General features: G+C 40.2%; 1 non-coding gene across 1 annotated transcript; it reads right to left on the minus strand.

Moving 5' to 3' along the window:
* Positions 1-9,164: 9,164 nt before the first annotated feature.
* On the minus strand, positions 9,165-9,274 carry LOC122054429. The gene has a single exon (XR_006132741.1). It is a non-coding gene; the product is annotated as a small nucleolar RNA R71 (small nucleolar RNA).
* Between the last annotated feature and the right edge of the window lie 315 nt (positions 9,275-9,589).

Consider the following 9,589-nt stretch of genomic DNA (forward strand, 5'->3'; position numbering starts at 1 on the left):
CTTCTTGCTGATGGTTGGCCATCAGTGCTAGTCCCGAGAATTCTTCGACTTCCGATTCGGAGGATGACGAATCTGACCAAGTAGCCTTCAGATTCTTGTGCTTGGAGGGTTCTGGTTTCTTGTATTTTGGCTTTTCCTTTTCTTTCTCCTTTCTCTTCAATTTTGGGCAGTCCTCCTTGATGTGCCCTTCTTCGTTGCAGTTGTAGCAACGAACTGTCCTCTTCTTTCGGTGATGCCTCTGCGATTTAAATTTATTAGAATTGAAAAATTTATTGAAGTGTCTTACCAGTAGTGCCGCTTCGGATTCGTCGACTGAGGCTTCGGAGTCAGAACTGTTCATCTTTGCCTTTAAGGCAATGTTCTGACTTGTCTTCTCTGCTCCATTGGGTTCTGAAACTCGAGACTCGTGAAGTTCGAAAGTGGAAAATAATTGTTCTAACGTACTTACCTCTAGGTCCTTAGAGATGTAATACGCATCTACTAAGGAAGCCCACTCTGGAGTTCTAGGGAAGGCGTTGAGCGCGTACAGGATTGAGTCCCGGTTGGTTACCTCTTCTCCAAGGTTTGTTAGTTGCGTTATCAGCTCCTTGATTCTCGCTTGGAGTTGCGCTACCTTCTCGCCTTGGTTCATCCGGAGGTTCGTTAATTGGTTCCGGAGGATATCGCATTTCGCCAGCTTCACTTCGGAAGTACCTTCGTGAAGCTTCAGGAATTTTTCCCAGAGATCTTTCGCGGAGTCGTAGCTTCCAATCCGATTTACCTCTTGCGGCGGTAGAACGCTGAGTAGGTGGAACTCAGCTTTTCCGTTGGCGACGAAATCTGCTTGCTCCTTTTTCGTCCAGGTATTTTCCTCCTTATCTTTTGGAACTGCATAACCATATTTCATTATCAAAAGAATATCAAATTCGGTTTTAAAAAATACCTCCATTTTACGCTTCCACGTCGTGAAGTCTCCGTCGAATTTCGGGGGATGGATGTTCGCTCCGGCCATCGTCTTGATCGTAGTGCTTCAGTTGGCAGTTAGTCCTTCTGAGGCGATTAGGCTCTGATACCACTTGTTGGTGCAGCGGAGACCGGCAAGAGGGGGGGGTGAATTGCTGAAAACAAGAGAACAAAAACTACCCTCCTCGGATTTCAACTCAGAAATAAAATCAGCAAAGTAATAGCAACTAAATTAAGGAGATAGAAAAAGAAACAGAACAGACTCAGAGATTGAACCTGGTTACAACCAAGGAGGTTGTTAATCCAGGACAGTAGAAAAAGAGCAGTAAGAAAATCTCCTTCTCTGAAGACGGAGAAGCCTTTTACACTTTGGAAGCTCACTAGTTGCTTAGGAATTGCTTACAGATTGGATGCTTGAGTTGTTCTTGAATTCCTAGCTCCAGGGGCCTTTAAATAGCCTCTGGAAATTCTATCCCGAGGGTCCAAGGCGCCTCCAACAAAGTTCAAGGCGCCTCCACAACTCGGTCAGCGGATAGAACTCTATCCGAAGCTAAACGATCATTTTGACCTGTTGAAGGCGCCTTCAACAGGGTTGAAGGCGCCTTCTTGATGGAGGAGCCTCCAAGCCTGCTGGAGGCGCCTCCAAGTTGGCAGCCTACTTTTTAGCCTGGTTTCTTCAGCTTCCGACGCTCCGTTCTTTTGGGTGATTGCGGCCAACCGGAATAGGGCTCACCCGAACCCAATTCCCGGCCTTCTCCTCGAGCAGCCTTCCGTCCCGGCTTAACGTCCCTCAAACGCCGTGCACGCTCTTCACGCCCACCGGAGTACTCTTCCGCAGCTCTCTCGTCCTTCGGACGCACTGAGCCCGTCGGCTCCCTTCCCGTGCCGTCCTTCTCGCTAGCTGCATCTTCCGCTTGACTTCCTGTGCTCCTAAGCTCCTGCACACTCAGACACAGTGATTAAACACAGCAGGACCTAACCAACTTGGTTGATCACATCAAAACTACCACGGGGTCCAACAAATACAGTCTCAACTCATAATAACACTTAAGGAAACTAAAAGAATTAAACATAAAGTCTTGACAATTTTGCCAGCTAATTCTGGATCTCTCCACAGTCCAGTCATCACACACCTTCATCACCACCACCACCCTGTCGCCTCCCTTTCATATCTTAGCTTTTCCTTTATCTGCAGTAGGAGGAAAGAAAATAAAACTATAAGCGAAACGCTTATAAGTACTAATCTATCTCACAAAACTCGAAGTGCATAAAAGAAATGCAACAATACTAAATCTGAAATGCTAAAAGGAAAGCTGCATGTACTCATGGTATACAGAAATAAAACTGAATACTAAACATGCTCACTAACTGACAGGAAAATAATGAAACTACTACTATAGGCTTAGAATTAAAGAACTAAACTTCTATTGATTCTAAGCATAATACTCGTTTCATTTTCTTACATCTTTATACTAGAAATTAATCTTTTAATTTCTCTTTCACTTTCTTCTTCTTTTTCTTTTTCTTTCTTCTTCTTTGGGCCCAGGCTTAGTACCATCTTTGTTTTGCAGGCTCTCTAATAGTGACTGGGTAGCGAGCCTCCAGTCCTATGAGGATAAAGACCTCGGTCTTACCAGGGCCAAGACCTCGGAATTGGTCACCTAGATTTGTTTAATGACAACCTCGAAAGTTGGGTACTAGCCTCTTATTTTAATTTACTTGTTATCTCTTTTTAACTAGACTTTAGTCTTTTTCTTTACTCATGCTTCTTATAAACACTTACAACATACAAGCAATGCACAGATGCCACAACACTAAACTGAAATGCAAGGAAAAGAAAACAGCCAATCATGCTTGCTGGATAGCAAGACAAAGGAACTGTTCATGCTCATCTAATGGCAAAGACTTCAGAATTGTAATGCCGGAAAGAAATAGGGTTGTTCGTATTCAAGAATAGCAGTAAAACTAATATTGTCACTTGGATAACCTGCTGATCATGCCTACTAATTAACCAAGATTACCTAACTTGAAATGCTAAAGATAAAGGGCTATTTATGCTCATCTGCGTGGCCCAAAAAGGAAAACAACTTGCTGGAATTTATGGGCAGTAGGTAGATGTACAAGGATACAACACTGAAATGCTACAGGCATGCTTAAAATATGAACTACATGCTGGAATTAGGGGGCTGTTCGGCTACTACAATTGAAGCATGCTTAAAACGTGAACTAGGTGCTAGAATCAGAGGCTGTTCGGACTGTTACAATTGAAGCATGTCAATCACAAAAACTCAGAATTTCCACACCAATAGGTATAGCTATTCGGCTTGACAAACAGAGCAAAGAAAGGAAAAAACCCTAGCACAAAATTCTACTCGGCACTGTGAAATCCGGAAGCAAGGGAATCAAATCGAAGCTCGGAGAAACTCCTACCACAGGTGAGTAGTACTTACAACGGTTTGCTTGCACTTACAACCGAAGGAGAGGAAGAAGGCTTTTAGGGTTCGGATAACTTGAGTTTTCGGCTTCTTCTTGCGCCCACAGATCCTCCTCGACGATGGTGGTCGCACACGGTTGAGGACCCACCGGAAAAGCCCTTCGCCGATGTCGGAGAGAAGAAACCCTAGCCTTGGCTGCGGTTTCACCCGAGAAGAGGAGACGTCGTCACGAGGGAGAAGGAGAAATTAGGTTTCGGGATTTCCGGTTCGGGAGAAACTTAAGCCTTTTCTTATATCTAGGGTTTTCCCAAATAACTAAACTTTAACTCTTTTTCTCTCCATTCTTAGTTAACAAAGCCCGTGTAGCTCAGCTGGTTGGGCTGTGTCCGGTTGGGTCAGTCCGACCCGAGGTCGTGGGTTCGAGCTTTGGTTTTGACAAAAAATTTTCTTTTTTTTTTCTTTTTTTTTTTTTGCCAACTTTCTTTTGTTTTGTAAAATATCAAACGACCTCCAAAAATTACGTAAAAATATTCTAAAAATTTCTAAAAATCTCTAGAATATTTTAAAAGCATTTCCAAATACTTTTATGGACTTTTAGAACTTGAAATAGGGAAAATTGAGTCGTTACAAGTTGACCTTGCTCTCTTGACCCACCAGGTCTTTTTGCCTGATGCCTCATCTGGACTTCAGCCAGTCATCTAGTCCTCCCTGACCTGACTGGACTTCCTGCCAACTACCTAGTTCTCTCTAACTCTGCTAGACTTCCTTCCAATCATTTGAGTCCTCCTCGACGCAACTGGACTTCAGCTTGGTGTTTAGTCCCTATCAAGTCTTTCAGTCCTGCACACTTGGTAACTGGATTAGAACGCAACATCTAACTTTAACCTTTTGTTATATATCAAAATCTAAGTTTAATTCTTAGTGTTAATTGCACCAGCACAATCTTCCTCTCTAATTCATTATGCTTATGCTGCTACTATTTGTGAAAGTGCCAATACTTCTACCCCGAAAAACTCTAACAACTTTGCTCAATCTTCTTATTAGTGTTGTTGGTAATCTATTTTTATACTTGCACTTATTCATTGGAGATAGTAGGATTGTTACCATCATCTTTCATACTTGTATGATTTGGCTCCTTCGAAAGAACTATATTAGAATTGTCCACCCAAAGTGATCAAGAATCGCGGGTCTTATAATAGTAGTCACTAAACTACGAACCAAGTAAAATTGATTGTGTCTTTGAGTTTTTGTCTCTTTTTTATTTCACTGCAAACTATACTTTGATTTGGTTTTACTAATATGAAAAATAAAAATATTTCAAATGAACGAGATTCACCTCCCCTTTCTCTTGTGTATTATGATTCAACAATTGGTATCAGAGACTGTTCTGAAATAGCTTCATGATTTTTTGAGCCTCTTTTAAAAATCTTTTCTCTATTCTTTAAAATGTTCTTTATTCTTTTTCTCTATAGCATTTTGTTATTATCTTTCCATTACTCTACTTACCCTAAGACCAATTCTTGGAATATTTTTAGTCTGTATTATTTTGCAAGAATGTCGATGCCTCATCAAGAAGGGGAAAACATCTATGAGCCTCTACCATAAGATCAAGATGATTTTAATTATTGGAGGTGAGCAATGGAACAGTTTGTAGAAAGTGAAAGTCTTTACAACCGGATAACATTGAAGAAATATTCTGGAGACTCAGAGGCAAACATAAAGGTAATAAATATATTAATTAATGAAATTGTGTGTAAATTAGGAAAGTATAAAAATACCCATGAACTTTGGACTTGGCTAATCGAGTTTCACGAGGATCCGTTGAAGCTAGAAGATCAAGTAGATCCGAATCTGAATCAAGATCAGAGTACGAGTCATCATCAGAGTCTGACTCAGAAGAACCATACCGAATCAACTTTATTGCATTAATAACTAAGGAAGAGGTAGATGGATCTGAACCCGTGTCATAACAAGAGTTTGAATCTGAATATGAGACAGCAATGGTTAAGAGAGAGAATCTTAACGAGGGTTCAAAAGGTAATACTGTAAATTTAAAATTTAAAGATCACATAATATGCTTTAAATACAGTGAAAGAATGCACTACAAAAGTATCCTACTTATAAGAGTCGATCCACACAACTGGAGGTAAAGGAGGAACCGATGCTTAGAGTCTGGAAAAGGAAGGAACACATTGAATGCTTCAAGTGCAAATAGATGAGTCATTACAAAAATCAATGTCCAAAAAAAAACCCAAGGATTCAAAGAGAACAATCAAGGTTAGCAAGTTTATATTACATGAAAATTTAATTTTTTACAACACATGCTAGTTATAATAACTTAGCTAATCATTATTGCTCTAGTCCTTATTTTCCTAAAAAATTAAATATACATGCTCATTCAAACAAATTAATTAATTCAAATAATTTAATTAATCTAGTTAATTCAAATTTAAATAAGAATAATTTAAAATTAATTAATAAATATTAAAATAAAAAATAAGAGAATAATTCTTTAATATGTAAAAATAAAAATTTTAAAAATAAATTTTGAACATAAAAGTCATCATTAGTCAATTGAATCTAGTCAATGATCCCTCTTTCGCTCAACTTACATCACTATAAACCTACACAAATTCTTAAGACCAAACTGAGTTGATAAACTATAACTTAGACCAATAGGTAGTCTATCATTACTAAGCTAAAATTCACTCTCGTAATATCTCACGCTAATGCCTTGAGTCTTAATCCCTCAATGTTCTCTTAATATCCCACATCGTGTTAATGTTAGGATTAGTGCTACTAGAGGAAGGGAAGGGTGAATAAGCATAACTCTATAGAAACAATTTTTTTTTCTTGCAAGAAGTAAGATTAATACAATGTTAGATTAATTATCAGATAACAGTGAAAATAAGATTAAAAAAATAAACACAAAAAGAAATAGCTTCAATCTGTCAACTATGTAGGTGAGTCACTCCATAGAAATCCTCGATAATGGAAAAGTAACTTTTTAGAAAAAGTAATACCAGAGAAATCTTGGACAAAACTTTATTTGCTGTTCTCTTTTAAAAAAAGAGTAATTCATCTTGTTCAGATTAGATGAAGGTCGGATGAAGTATCGTTAATGATGACGGGGAGAAGATTGATATTGTGGTTGCATGAGCTTCAGAGAATGAACCGCCACATGGCCCAGAAGAACTGTTAGGCCTGTGCCAACGGTATCAGACCTCTGCACACACTCAAACAAGCACACGGAATGTTAGAGAACAAGAATCAGGGAAAAAGTCCCCGGAGCAGGCCCTCTGACACTCAAGTCAGGTACTTTTCCCCCAGAAAAATAGTGTACGAAGGAAGAAGAAAAGTAGAGAGATGTGCGAGTGAGCGTACCTGCGCAAGGGAGAGGACATCCCTTTTTATATGACAATATTAATCTTCTGGAGATTGACTCCTGTCAGAGGATGTCGAGTGTCAGGATTTGTCAAGTGGTGGAGGACACGTGGCCTTCTCCTATAGACTGGAGGAAGGTTCTATTGGCAAATTGATGTGCGTAGATATTATGATCGTTTATGAATGTTTTAACGTACATTCACTTGCTTTATTTGTATATATTCTTTGCACGATCATCTCTCTTATCGTTTATTCAGTATTTATTACTCTTTTGTCAGAGATATGCTCTTTGTTTGGTTTTATATTGATAGGGACAACTTTTGAAGCGAACACAGTGATTGTCGATGCACCGGAGCAAAGCAGAGCACGACCGTGCAACCCTGCACGGCCGTGTGACCATTCCAGACAGAGAGCAAAACACGGCCGTGCAACCCTGCACACCCATGTGGCCATTCCAAATAGAGAGTCGAGCACGGTCATGCAACCTTGCACATCCATGTGACCATTCCACGAGAGAAATCAGAACACGACCATGCAACCTTGCATGGTCGTGCCTCACAACCAGCAGCCAAGATCCACATGGCCGTGTGAACCTCACACGGCCGTGAAGTGCAGCCCGAGCCAAAGCAAGACACGGTCGTGCAGATGTGGCACGACTGTGCCACTTAACCCAAAGAGAAGAAGAGCTTGGCCGTGCGAATCTCGCACGGTCGTGGCACGGGCTATGCGACGCCCGTGCCCTAGCTTATATAAAGGCTTTTAACTGTTCTCCTCTGGGGAGGAGGCGAGTCGTCAGAAGAGATTACCTTGGTGTCGTTCCACGCTATCCCGAACTTCCGTTCAACCATCCGAGATCACCTTCATCACTGCATCAACTTCAGAAGCAATGGATTTGATCCGAAGATTACTCGACGTTATTGGATAAGCATCTCTTCTTTTTCTCTCTTCTCGTTTGAGGATTATATGCTTACTTATATTATATCTTTGGGGTTTTCTCCTGTATCTATGGAGTAGATCCTTTGTTCTAGGATCAGGGAGTAGTTGTGGATAGGGTTTGATGTAAGACTCATGTTTATGCCTTTACTCTTTGGAGGATTTCGCTTGTCTGGTTTCTATTTGATATGCATGAGACTTTTTGCCTTGTCATATTAGTTGATTGTATAGGAATTGCTAATTTCGTAAAGAGATGATCTTAGATTGTATACCCGAGGGGTCCTAGTGACAGGGGTAACCCTTTCACAGACATCTAGGATACTCCGTTGAAAGGAGAGGCAACTTCTTCATAAGGAATTAGGAGACCAAACCAAACCCCTATCTCTATCCCTAATGATACCGATTAGATTTGTATTCTTATGATCTACCGAGACGCCCTAGTGACAGGGGTTAACCGTAATAGGATTTCACAGGGATCTTCTCTATTTAGTACTTAAGGATAGTAACTTTAACTTCCGGTGAATGAATGTTGATTGACAATGAGGAAAAGATAGAACATGATACATCGAGTTCCACCACAATGAAACCGAACTCCTAGAACTCTTCCCAAGCCAAGTTAATCTTTCTCTCTTTTGCTAGTTCTCACATCTACTTCCCCATTTCTTTTCTTCCTATGAAATAATTAGCTTACAACCAATGGTAGTTTAGCTAATTCTATGTGAACAATTGCTAGTGATTATAACCAGTGCTCGTAGGATCGATAATATTTTATTACTAACGACGTATCCGTGCACTTGCGGAAACGTAACAAGTAAGTTTTTGGCGTCGTTGCCGGAGACTGCGTCTATAACATTAGTGATAATCATATTAGATTAAACTAGACTTTATTTTTCTTTATTTTCGCTTTACTTTCTGCATTCTTATTAAAAAAAATATTCTAACTCTTTCTTTTACTCTATACTTGGAGTATTTAATATCTTGTTCTTGTATGCAAAGAGCTAATCTTTCAGGAGACCTTCTATCGTTCGATTCTGAAATTGATAGAACTTTCCTGAGGAGAAGAAACTTGCAGAAACTCCAAGCAGAATAAGAAACTTCTGAAATGGCTGATAAACTTTTGAAAGATTACGCAACACCTTATGCACGAGGGCTTCGGTCTAGTATCACTCGACCACCAATTGAAGCCATCAATTTTGAAATCAAGCCTGCAGTGATCCACATGGTCCAGCAAAATCAATTTGGAGGAGGACCGCACGACGATCCAAATCATCACTTGGAGTTTTCTTTGAGATCTGCAGTACTATGAAAGTAAATGGGGTCCCTCCAGAAACAGTAAAGTTACTTCTTTTTGGATTTTCCTTGAAAGACAGAGTTAAGCAGTGGCTTAATTCTCTACCAGCAAACAACATAACATCTTAGGATCAGTGTGAGTAGAAATTTTTGGACTAATTTTAGCCGCCGAGTAAAACTACACACATGAGGAATTTAATTGTAAGCTTCAAACAGATAGACTCGAAATCATTATTCGAAGCATGGGACAGATTCAAGAGTATGCTGAGACAGTGCCCCCATCATGGCCTTGAGAAGTGGTTGGTGCTACACACGTTCTACAATGGAATCAGCTACCACACGAAGGTGTCCCTCGATTCTGCAGTAGGAGGGGCGTTAATGAACAAGAGCCTTGATGAAGCTGAAGAGATCATAGAAAATGTGGCACAGAACCACCATTAGTGGGCAATTGAAAGGCCTGGAAGTTCTTTCTCTGGGAATCCAATAAAGGCATCAGGAAAATTCGACGTAGATGTAGTCACGCACATGTCTACAAAGCTGGATGCTTTGTCCAAGAAGCTTGAGACCAAGGGGAACAACACAACCAATGCTATAGTGTGTGTTTG

This window comes from Zingiber officinale, chromosome 3A (genome assembly GCF_018446385.1).
Source record: "Zingiber officinale cultivar Zhangliang chromosome 3A, Zo_v1.1, whole genome shotgun sequence".
NCBI classification, from domain to species: Eukaryota; Viridiplantae; Streptophyta; class Magnoliopsida; order Zingiberales; family Zingiberaceae; genus Zingiber; species Zingiber officinale.